The sequence below is a fragment of the Monodelphis domestica genome, chromosome 1, assembly GCF_027887165.1.
Source record: "Monodelphis domestica isolate mMonDom1 chromosome 1, mMonDom1.pri, whole genome shotgun sequence".
Taxonomy (NCBI): Eukaryota; Metazoa; Chordata; class Mammalia; order Didelphimorphia; family Didelphidae; genus Monodelphis; species Monodelphis domestica.
In genome coordinates this window covers 293,410,839-293,423,672 of record NC_077227.1, presented here as the reverse complement: position 1 = coordinate 293,423,672, position 12,834 = coordinate 293,410,839, and the positions used below count along the sequence as shown (strand labels likewise).

General features: G+C 40.3%; 1 pseudogene; it reads right to left on the bottom strand.

Annotated features, from left to right (window-relative positions):
* Positions 1 to 6,806: 6,806 nt before the first annotated feature.
* On the bottom strand, positions 6,807 to 11,617 carry LOC100619667 (transmembrane protein 104-like; annotated as a pseudogene).
* Positions 11,618 to 12,834: the final 1,217 nt, after the last annotated feature.

The following is a 12,834-nucleotide window of genomic DNA, read 5'->3' as shown; positions in this document are numbered from 1 at the left end:
TATACCAGAACTCTCAGGAGCAGAGAGAGACAATTTCACTGACGGTTTGGCTCTCTGGAGAAGGAGACTTGAAGCTGCCAGAAGACTAGACCTTCCTTCAATCAAAATCATCTTAAGGAAGTGGTAGAGATAGTGGATAACATTACACCAGTGGACAGTGTGTGTTAATCCATCACTCCCCTTCTGATCCTGATTGCTGCAGGGTTACTCTTCCTACTGGGACTTCTGCTAAATCCAAAGAGGACTCCAGTTTTGTGAGATTTACTTTGGCCCTTGATCTTGCTCCTACCAACTCCTCCATAATCTTAAATAATAATTAAGGAGTTAGTTTAGAATAGTTATAGAAAGTTGTTATGGGTTTAGTCTCTGATTTGGGTGTAAAATTAGATATTCCTTGATTCCCTTTCCCTTCTTCCTTTAGTTTAATAAAACTTATTTTGCTATATATATTTAGTTTTGACCCCTTATTCTACCTACATATTTTATAACATAAAACTGAATTTCATCTGTTTTCTTACTGAGTAAAGAATCCTGCATCTCTCCAAGCTTCATTTGCACTTTACTTTTGATGGAGTTCAATCTTTGAGATGGAAGAACTATTCTGCTGGTAATCCCTGGGGTGTTTTCATTTTTTGTTTATCAATATTATGTGATCCTGTCTCTGGTTTCTTGGTATTTTAACTTTTAAATAATCTGATAGTTTTCAAGATGTCTTACTTGATCTAGAAGCTATGGATTTTGGCTGACAGTCCTAAGAATATTCATTTTGAGGTTTTTTTAAAGATGACCAGTAGATTCTTTTTATTTTCACTGTTCTCTCTGATTTAAAGAGGTCTGGGCACTATTTTTTTTTTAATAATATCTTTTTTGGTAATATTTATATATTTTATTTGGAACTTTTAAAAACATTGGATCCTCAGTTTTCAGGTGGTATAGTGATTTTTAAAATAATCTCTCATTGATTTAATTTTCTATGTTAGTTGTTTTTATATGTAATACTTATATTATTGTTTTCAATCTTTTGACTTTGTTTGACTTTAATTTCTTATTACCTCATACAGGCATGTAACTTTTATTTGGCCCATCCTAATTTTTAAAGAGTTTGTTATTACAGTAAAGTTTTGTACCTATTGTGCCAAGCTGTTAATTCTCTTTGAAAGTCTCTCTCCAGATCTTTCAGTTTTGTTTTTCATAAAGCTACGTCTCTTTATTTTCTTATAAGTTTATAAGGGGGCTATCTTCTGTTTCTTATATCATCATGGTTATTCACAGTAATCTTTCCCCTTCCCACTCCTAGAGAGCAATTTGTTATTTTTTTTAAGAGGAAAAAATCAGCACAATTGATTGATATAGAGAAAAAAAAAATCTGAAAACAGGTATAATATGTTACACCTACAGACTTCTCACCTTCATGAAAAGATGGTTTGGGACTATCATATCTCTTTACTTGAGTCATGCTTGATTTTTATAATTTTGTTACATTCACTTTTTTAAAATTTTTTTTAAACCCTTACCTTCTGTCTTGGAGTCAATACCGTGTATTGGTTCCAAGGCAGAAGAATGGTAAGGGCTAGGCAATGGGGGTCAAGTGACTTGCCCAGGGTCACACAGCTGGGAAGTGTCTGAGGCCAGATTTGAACCTAGGACCTTCTGTCTCTAGGACTGGCTCTCAATTCACTGAGCTACCCAGCTGCCCCCTGTTACATTCACTTTTGATTTTTTAATGTATGGTTGTTGTTGTTTTTTTTTTAATTTACACTGTTGTGATTGTAGTGCATAATATTTTCTTGCCTCTGCTTACTTTAGTTTGCATCAGTTCATGTAAATCTTTCCATGCTTCTCTATACTCATCATATGTATTTTTTTATGGGGAAGGGGAATTTTTATTTTTCATTTGACTGGGGAAAAGTTACATATGATTATGAACTGTGAGAAAAAAATGATGGATTAGTAGTTAATATCCAATTAAGACAATCTATTTCTCAAAAGGATCCCACTGGGCTCAAGGGAGCATGGGATATGTCCATTTCCAACAACCTAGTCTTCATGCTTAAGAAAATTCTCTTTTCCTCGTCCTATCCCTCTGGCAGAAGTCTTTTTTTTTTTTAAGATAATCTGTCCCCTTGAGGATTGTGTTTTTTCTTAACAGGGAAATGTGTGGGATGAAGGTAAGGAGAAATAAAAGGTGCTAAGCAAGGTACGGAAATGAGTTATATTGCAGGGAAAGGGTCAGGGCCAACCTTAGAAAGAATACCACATTCTACATTTGACTCTTCTTGGCCACAGACCACAGGGGTACAGAGAACAAGGGATAGTTTAAAAATAATCTGGACCCTACTGAATTTCAGCAGATGGAACTCAGGCCCTGATGCAGGCCTTATATTTAATTCATTTGAAGATGATTGAGTAGCAGTAGTTGTGAATGTAGTGAATGAAGAAAAGCAGTGAGAAGGGGCTGGAATCATGGATTGAGTTAGGCTACTTTTCAGAACAGTTTGGCCCCCAGTGAAGGATGGTACATGATATAGAATCAATGGAAGAATAGAAAAGGGAAGTGGTAAGTGGAGGGTATGTGCTGCTCCTTCCCATTCTTCTAGGTGCCTCAGTGTAGTTTCTTCTAGTGTTACTAAGCTGATAAAGGATGCTGCTCAGTTGACTCTCACTCTTCTCCGTTGTGAATCAAATCAATCTCTTCTCACAGAACCACTGATCAAGTATGTCTGAGATGACTGTCCTTCAGGTGGTCCCAATTTACTGCCCGTTCCAATGTTATCCTTAACCTGCTTCAGAAAGACAAGGGTAGGACACTGGCATGGATTTGCCACCAGATCACCCCGGGCCTGCAGGGAGATGCAGCATCTTCTTCACCCAGCATTCCTCCAAACCAAAGGTTCAGAGAACACTTTTCTTTCTTGCCCTTTTTCATTATCCCTGAGGATTAATAGAGAAGTTAAGTCCTATAGAATGAGGAAAAGATGAAAAGGGCTTTTTATTTACCCTTCCAGGGAACACTAAGGCTCCAGCCAGGACAAGAGCCCTAGATTCTAGAGCTAGGTCAGTAATTTAATGACCTAGTCTCTACTCAGTACCATAGTAAGGGTCCCCACAGTTCTGTTCTAGAGATCCCATGATGAATAAGCTGTGAGTCTTGAAATTTCTCAGACTTGTGAATGTTAAAAAAATTCCCCATTGGGGAATTCTCCATTGGAACAATTCCCTACTGGGACCATTCCCCATTTGGAAAGTGAGAACTCTACTTAGATCAGAAATAAGAAGACCTCTACTCCACCCGTACTTAAGACTGCTTTAGGGGAGAAAACTCCTTGCTGAACAATGAAAAATACTTACACCCATACTTAAGCCATGCCTATTTTTAGAATTAATACAAAGGGGTGCTAAGTACCTATAAAGGTCAGGCAAACTTACATGGGACAAAGAGGTGAGAAACTTACTCAGAGATTCTAACCTACTCAGGTGTGGATTACTAAAAGGATTAGTCTACTCAGGTGTGAATTCAGAATGGGCTGTCCTTTGGAAAACATCTACAGTGATTGGTAGATGGAAGAACTTAGGGGAGGTGACATAGGAGAAAACCCCCTATATAAGAAAAGGACAGGCTGTTGAAAGATATATAGAGTCTCTTGAGAGACAGCCTCTAAGGAGGTTGTTGAGAGAAGGACAATCTCTCAGGAGGTCTCTTAAGGGAGGTTGACTCTGGCTGGAACTCCCTCTGGGGAGACTCTGTCCCCCTGAATCCTTGCTTGAACAGATCTTATGGTGAGTGATTAAGGACTGACTGATCTTTTCTTTTAGGGCTTAGGCCTGGGTTGGCCAGGGCTGCCTGGGCCGGCCTATTCTTTTCTCATTTATTTCCTTTCTCTCTCTCTCTCTCTTTCTTTGATTCCTCATTGTATTATTAAATTCCCTATAAAACCCAGTTGACTTGGGTATATTCATAATTGGGAATAATTCCCTGGCGACCACCTTATATTTGATTTAAAACAAGACACTGTAGTGAAAACATATTTTCTGCGGTCACAACTTACTCACCCACTCTTATATCTACTACAATTTATATCTTTCACTATTTTACTCACTACAGTTTACAACCTCAAACATTTTAACTCTTACAGTTTAAGACCTCACCTATTTTAACTATTACAGTTTATGGCTCCCACTCTTTTAAATGTCACAAAGCCCTCTTGTATCCTTATGGCTCTGGAACTTGCTTACTTCCCATTGTTAAGGCAAAAGTGACATGTACTTTCACTATATTGGTTTCTCAGGAAGCAAAACATACTTGGCGAGGGGAGAAGCAGATAGGAGGTATTAGGGTTCAGTGTTAGCCTCTCTACAACAGATCTTCAAAAACAAAGACTAGGACATCCCACAGCCTAGATGGGATGCACTTTTGGATGCAGCATAAATAAGATGTCACAGTGCCAACACTGTTTCTAAAATCCACCTAGGGCATGGAGGGGACTCAGTAGTTCATCTCTGATTGGGTCTTGGGAGTAGAGGCAGGCAGTGGGTCTTGTAGGAGCCATCAGACTTGATTACCAGTTACGCCAGTGTTTGAGAACAGTGGGCATGAAAGGGGAGAGTAGAGGAAGACATGCAATTCTGCAAAAAGGAACCAGGTGTTGGTTGGTTAGTTAGTGGTAGTCTCTCAGTGACCGAGAATGACAATTGTCTTTGTGCATTATCATCTATTGATGTACCCTCATGTGGCTTTGAAGTCCAAAGACTGAGGCGCAAATTTTATGGCATATGGGGCATGGGACTCCAGTTGTTACGGGAGGTGCAGTTGTGGCCTGGTGTCGGCATTCACGCGCAGCAGCAAGACATCAACGTTGCTCATCTTCAAAGGTGGTGGTGGCATGGTTAATGTGGGTTTGCCAGCTGCTTCTGACAGAGGCAGCAAGTTCTAGTTGCTTTGGTGTAATGCCAGCCCACTTCAAGTTTGACTTTAGCTGATCCTTGTATCTTTTCTTTGGTCGGCCTTGTTTCCTGTGTCCAGCTAACAGTTCACCATAGAATACCTGTCTTGGTATTCGCTGTGGGTCCATGTGGATGACATGGCCAGACCATTGTAGCTGGGTTTGGAGGACCATGACTTCGATGCTGGTGGAGTTGGCTCTGTCGAGGACTTCCTGATTGGTGATTCGGTCCTGCCATTGGATCCTCATGATTGACTGCAGAGAGCATTGGTGGAATTGCTCCAGCTGTTTCATGTACAGTGTCCATGTCTTGCAACCGTACAGGAGCAAGCTGAGGACCACTGCATTATACACTTTGAGCTTCGTCACAGTGCTTACACCGCTGTGTTGGAGGACTTTGGAGCGCAGCCGCCCGAGTGCCTGGCTGGCCTTTTGGATCCTGGCATTAATCTCGTAGTCTAGGGACCCGTCGTTGGTGATGGTGCTGCCCAGGTACTTGAAAGTGTTGATGTTAAAAAGCTGCGTGCCGTCGATTGTAATGCACGGCTGGTTAGTTGGCCTCCCTGGTGCAGGTTGGAACAGCACCTCTGTTTTGCTGAGGCTGATAGTCAGGCCAAACAGTTTTCTTGCGGTGAAGAACCTGTCCACAATGGTTTGAAGATGATTTCCTTGGTGGGTCATGAGAGCACAGTCATCTGTGAAGAGAACTTCCAGCATGAGTCTCTCTGTTGTCTTTGTTTTTGCAGTCAGGCGGCGAAGGTCAAATAGTGAGCCATCCAGTCGGTATTTGATGTAGACACCCAAGTCTAGATCCATCACAGCATGTCATAATACTTGGGTGGAGTATAGGTTGAATAGTACCGGAGTGAGGACACAGCCTTGTTTCATGCCATTGGAGATGTTGAAGCGATGGGAAGTCTCTCCACCAGATAGGACTTCCCCTGTCATGTCGACATGAAAGAGCTGGATCAATTTGACGAATTTTGCTGGGCAACCAAGCTTGCTAAGGATCATCCACAATGCATGTCTGTTCACTGTATCGAACGCCTTTGTCAGGTCTATGAAGACAATGTAGAGACTCAGGTTCTGCTCAAGGCATTTTTCCTGCATTTGCCTCACCATGAAGACCATGTCAATGGTGCTGCGATCTGGCCGGAAGCCTAATTGTGATTCAGGCAGGTTCTGCTCTGAAACAGATGACAGGAGTCTGTTGAGTATAACACAGGCGAGGATCTTTCCAGCAGTGGAGAGTAGTGAGATGCCTCTGTAGTTGTCACAGGCTACTTGTGCGCCTTTGTTCTTATATAGGGCTATGATGGAGGCATCTCTGAGTTCTGGGGGCATGTCTTCCTCTTCCCATATGCTAGTCAGCACTATGTGGAATGCCTGGAGCGCCTTTCCATTTAAGGCCTTGTACACCTCGGTTGGGATCCCGTCTTTACGGGGTGCCTTGCCTGCACTCATTTGTTTAATGGCTTTTTGGACTTCCTCTATTGAAGGAGGGACGTCAAGTTGTTCAATGGTGCGGTTTTGGGGGATCTGGTCAAGGGCGCTTTGGTCGGCTGAAGAGGGTCGGTTGAGACGCTGACTGAAGTGTTCTTTCCACCTGTTTAGGATAGATGAGTGTGCACAAAGATACTTGTGCGTGAAGGAGATTTAAGTGTAAAAGTCGATGCACAGAGACAGTCCCACTCTCTCGGCATTAGAAGCCTGGGTCCAGTGGTACAAAAAGTCGTTACACCTGGAGACTTCCTCAGCTGCATTGGATGGCCATGTTGTCTTTTGTGCTCCAACACACCCTAAGCACTCCACATTGCTTTGCTGCGTCGCCATCTCAGCTGTTGAACCTCCTTATTATTTCCATAGTTAAAGCTTCATTTCATTGAAGACTACGTTGGCTCGGACAAAAGGAATCAGGAGAAAGCCCAGACAAGTATAAAGTGTAGCACTGTGGAAAGGAGATTTGTGCTTGTTGATAGTAAAAAATAAGCTTTGTGTCTTTCTGGCTGTAGTACATAGGAAGGCAAAGATGTAGGACTCTAGTTCATGGGTACAGAAGGCCATAAGGGTGGAAGGTTATGACAGGAAATACAATTTGGCCTACCACTCATGGACATATCTCTCCCTCTCAGTAGAAGAATGTCTTCCAGTAATTGCACAGTCACAGCAATGATGGCAAAAATTGGTGCTAATGGTGAAGATAGTGAAGCGATCCATGAAAATACAGATCATGACCAAGCACACTATAACACAACCAGTGAAGTTGAGGATATATGTGTCTATGAGGCTATCACCATGGAAACAGAAGATGACAGTGAAGGAAAAAAGGCTATAGAATGCCAGGATCAACAAAGTACAGCAGCAGCAGCTGGGAGATGTGCTTTTTGGAAGAAACTGACATGATGAGAAATAGCAAATGCTGGCACATAAAGGAGTATATACATATTCCTAAACAAGTTTTGGATCTTAGAGAAGTTGTCTATGGATGGATGCCCTTCTCCTTGCAAATGTCCAATACAGATAAATGCCAAGATAATCATGATGATAAAGGCAATCCATCTCATCACAAATGTCAGGATCTGGATGCATTTGGTCATCTGGACATCAAAGAAGGTGAAATGTCCAAGAAGTAGTGTGAACACGATGTGGATGTGGTAGGTAGGCATCAATATATCTGATGGAGTCCCAGCACACATCTGTATTATTGTACTTGGTGCTGTAAAGGGGTAAAAATTAGGGTTATTGACTGAATATATTATACTAGTGGTTGCCAGGGATTAAAATTCAATCCCAATAAAATATTCAAGTCAGTTTGGGATTTTTATGGTGGTTTAATTACAATAGTAGGAAGAAATTAAGAAGAAGAGAAAGAGGAAAAGGAATTTTACTTCTCTGGCAAGCCAGATAGGAGTGGAGGTCAAGGAAAGGAGGAATCAGTCACCTCACCAAGGTCGCTCAGGGAAGACGCCTCACCTAACCCACGCTACAGAGCTTCTCCCAGTCACCTCACCAGCAAGCTGCACACACCAAACTGCCACCAGGAGTTCCCAAACTCAGAGCAAGAGAGAGAGCCCAGAGAGAGGAAGTAACATGAAATATATAGACCATTCTTTACATCACTTCCTGCTTCTCACATGTACCAAAGGTAGCTTAAGCTTGACTTAGGACATCCCATGGGGTCTGTCACTTGCTAGCACATGTCAGTCATAGGCCATCCTCCTCGACACTTAATTCTTAAGTAGGGGTGTATACATTCCTTGGTTGCTAAAATTCTAAGACTAAGCAAAATGGAGAAAATCTAAATATTTACAGTGCTGACCTCTATATTATAGGAATGACTGCCAGTGACATTGCAGGTTAACTGTATAAGGAATAAGGACACAGCCGCAGCATGGATAGCTAGGTCACCATAAAGGTAGATATTAAAAAAATGGAACAAGTTGACTCCTACTTTGCTGAAGAATATAGAGATTATTTGTCCCATCTCCACACAATTTAATTTTCAAAATGTTAGAAGATTGGAGTAGCTCCTAGCCTCCATTTTGAAACATAGCCTCTGTGTGGAACTCTGAGGAGGTTGAGGGCAGTTACAGTGCCAATGAATAATTCATCAAACCAATTATCAAAGTCAACATCACATTTGACTATGATGGTGAAAGAGAATGGAAATGTAATCAATAATCCTATAACTTAAGGAGAATAACCTGGGTTCCACTATAATCTTTGAGACACTAAATAAGCAGGATTGCTTAAATTAAATGTCCTTAGGATTTCAGTAGTGTAAAGGATAATTTTAGCTTTGTGACTTAAAATCTAAATTTAATTGGTCTCCAGAGAAAATTCCAAATAATAAAATACCCAAGTCAGCTGGAAATTATGGTGATTTTAATTAATATAGAGAGAAGGAATTAAGGAGAAGAGAGAGAGGAAAGAGTTAATTTAAACTGCTCCAGCTCAGGCTGAGCCTGGCAGGAGTTAAAGGCCTTGACCAAAGGGTCCTCCCTGAGCCCAAGGGAGAAGGAAGTCAGTCTTATCACTCACCACAGACCATCTCAAGGAAGCTGTCTGAGTAAGCTCCTCCAGGCTGAGTTTCAGGATCGAACTGGCACCCAGGCTGCTCACAGGAAGTGATCAGCCAGATCCACCTCTCTGGGGAAAGAGGGTGTTTCTACTCAAGAACTACTTGGAGACAACAAGGGAGCCAAATATATAGACCTTTCACCCTTGTGTCTCCTCCTCTAAATTTTCACATCTACCAATCACATCAAAAGCTTTCTCCAGGACTGCCCATACTTTTAGTTCTCACCTTGTTTGATTAGATTTTTGAGGTACTTAACACTTCTTTGTTAAGTTCACCTTTTGTTAGTTACTTGACCTTTTTTTAAAATTAATTTAATCTTTATAGTTACTTAACACCTTTTTGTATTAATATCTAAAAATAGACAGCTTAACATTAACATATAGCTTCACTATAAGGTGAGAACTAAGTTCAATCAGGAAATTACAACTTTATCTTCCCCTAAAGTAAGGTTTAAGTAGGGTTCCCAAAGTTCCCAAGACATTCCTGATCAAGTATCTCCATTATTACAATGAGGAAATAGCTAAATCAAATCTTCTAAAGTAGGGTCTGAGTAGGATGGAGTAGTTTTAAAATTCACAGAAGAAGACAATGGGGGGGTGCAATTAAAGAATAAATATGAATTTAAGACAGATGTTGACTTTCTTTTAGAAAAGGTGTGCTTCTCCAAAGTACTTGGACAAAGCTTTGTAATCATAATTGGACCTATAAAAGTAACTTAGATTTTCTGCTTAGAAATGTTCCCAATTTTCTGTTTTAATTAGAATACTCTATAAGGTCCCCCACAAAGAAATGCCCATTAGACTCTATAGTCAGAATAAGAAGCAATTGTTGAAAATGGAAAAGAGCATTGGTATGGGAATAAGGAAACTTGGTCTTAGTTCTGACTGCTGCTGTATAACAATGAGCAAATAATTTTCACCTCTATTTCCTTATCAATAAAATGATGGAATTAAATTAGTTGATCTCAGAAATCCCTTTCAACTCCAACAATTTTGATTCCATTTCACAGTCCCACTTTTTTTTTTAAAGCCTCATCTTTACCTTCCTTCCTCTCCACTACTTCGTTGGCTCCAAATTAAAAGGTTTTTTGTCTCTTTCAAGCAAGTGAAATTAATTTAAGCATAGTTTTGTTCTCATCCACTCCAAGTACTGATGGTTATGGCCTTTCTCTTCCCAAAGAGAAATTTAAAGACTAGGGGGTAGGAGAGGGGGGGAGATAATAACTCTAAGGGGTTAGTTACAGGAAAGTAGTCTGGAAATACACAATATAAATAATCTTTGATTGAATTCAGTTAATTCTGTAAAACAACCAAACCTATGAATACACCTAAATTTCCTGAATAAAAAAAAAATATTGGGGTAGCAAGGTGGCTCAGTGGATGGAGAGCTAGGCCTAGAAGATGGTAGATCCTGGGTTCAAATGTGGCCTCAGATACTTGCTAGCTACGTGACCCTGGAGAAGTCATTTAACCCCAATTGCCTAGCCCTCACTTCTGCCTCAGAACCAAAACACAGTATTGATTCTAAGACGGAAGGTAAGGGTTAAAAAAAAAAAGTTAGATCATCTCTGAACAGATAAGATAGGCTGTTTCTCTGACTGATCAGAACTTTCATGGACTGTTATCAGGAATGTCACAGGGTATCCAAGTGTTCAGGAAAGACTAGTACCTTCAGTGTGAGGGCTTGCCAAACCCTTGTCAGGACTGCTTTCCTCCTACGGCCATCCAGCTCTCACCTATAGCTCCAAGAAACTGTAGCATGCACAGCAGCAACACTCTTATAAAGCATTTTGGTAGGAGGGTTAAAACTGGCTAAAGGTAATAGACAGGCCTCAAATCTGTGAGTTAGAGAGGGCATCTACCTTAGGCATGTGAAGACTTTCATTGGTGGATGGAGCAGATGAGAACATTTCTACCAATGGCCATAAAGGCAGCTGAAATAGATGCTATGGTACACTTACACCAAGGACCCCAAGCTCATGCATTTTATCCTGACTGGTGGTGACCAGTTATCTTGGATTTTGTCATGCTATTGTACTTTGATGACTGGAAGAGAGGAGCTAGGTAGGAGCAGTGTATAAAACTCTAGGCCCAGTGTCCAGAAGCCTGACCTCAGTTACTTTCCTAGCTGTGTGACCTTGGGCAAGTCATTTAACCACGATTGTCTGACCTGCTGTCTTAGAATTGATAATAGGTAAGGTTTTTAGTAATAACTTTTAAAGAAGAGGCTAATGACTTTGCTTAATTCAGCCTCACTTCAATTGACATACAAGTTATCACCCTCTGATGTCTTTGGTCCTCTTCCAAAAAGAAGGAAGAACAACAATAGTCATTATTTTCCTTCTGATGGCTTTCCATCCTTTTCCAACAGAGCTGATCATTGGTTGCTGCTATGGCTTCTATTATAAAAGTTGTGCTCACATAACTCACGAAGCCTCGGAAAAGGAGAATGACTAGGTTGACGAGCCAATAAGTAGTGGCAAAAGCCTTGGGTGTGTGTGTGTGAGGGTGTCAGTATCCATAATTAGGTTGAATATGTACACCAGTACAACATAGGGAGAATAAAGCTCCCTGGATTCTGTGATTCCATCAGTCATACTTAATATGAGTAGAAAGGTTCTCTCTGAAACACAGGCTGGGTGGGTTTGGGGTTCTTTCTTTGAGGTGGCATCATTGGTTACTGACTGGTCACGTGTTCCTGATCTCTCTCACTTCTCCTGTTCCAGCTTCCACAGTCAATCTCTATCCTGCCCCTCCACTTCTTCCCAACCTCAGGGTCTTGAGGCCTTCAGTGACTGAACAGCTCTCTGGGCTCCCTACCTTATCCTTATCCTAGCAGTAGCCTCCTGTAACTCCCTCAGGTGGTTCTACCCAGCAGTTGTTCTTTTCTGCAAGACCCTCTTGCAGCACTATAATATTTTATTACATTCATTTACCACATTATTGACATTTACTACATTTCCAATTCTTTGCTGTCACAAAAAATGCTGCAATAAATATTTTGGTGTATATGACAACTTCTTATTGATAGTTTCCTTGGGATATAAGCTTGGCAATAGGGTCTTTGGTTCAAAGGTTATGAAAATCTTAGTCACTTTTTTTGCATAATTCTAAATTACTTTCCAAACTGATTGTAGCAATTCATGGTTCTACAACAGCGCATCAATGTGTCTATAATCATACAAACCCAATAACATTGGATACTGTCATTTGAGTCAATTTGCAAGTTATGAGGTGAAACCTCTGGGTTGTTTTGATTTGTATCTCTCTTATTATTAGTGATTTGTAGCATTCTTTCATGTGGCTTTGAATACTTTGCATTTCTTTTGAGAATGGTTGTTTATTCCCTTTGACCTCTTATCTACTGGAGAATGGCCAATAGTTTTATACATATATACATATTACATCCAAGATAATGTACATGTATATGAAAATATTCATATATGATATATACATACACACATTTTATCTTGAATACTAAACTATTATCAGAGAAATTTAAGGACCCCCCTCCCCGTTTAACCACTTTGCTTCTGTCATCCTTGGTACATCAATTTGGATGTGCAAAAGCTTTTCAGATTCAAATAATCAAAATTATCTATTTTTTTATTACCACTGTCTCTTTTTTGGTTTAGGACACATGGTAGATGATCTGCTTCTCTTCTAATTTTAAAAAAAATAGCTTTATCATTAATCAATATTACTATTATTACTTTAGAATGGATTATGGAATATGGTGTGTTGTTCAAAGCCTAATTTCTGCCAGACTGCTTTCCAGTTTTTCCAACAATTAAAAAACCAAGTTTTTTTCTTA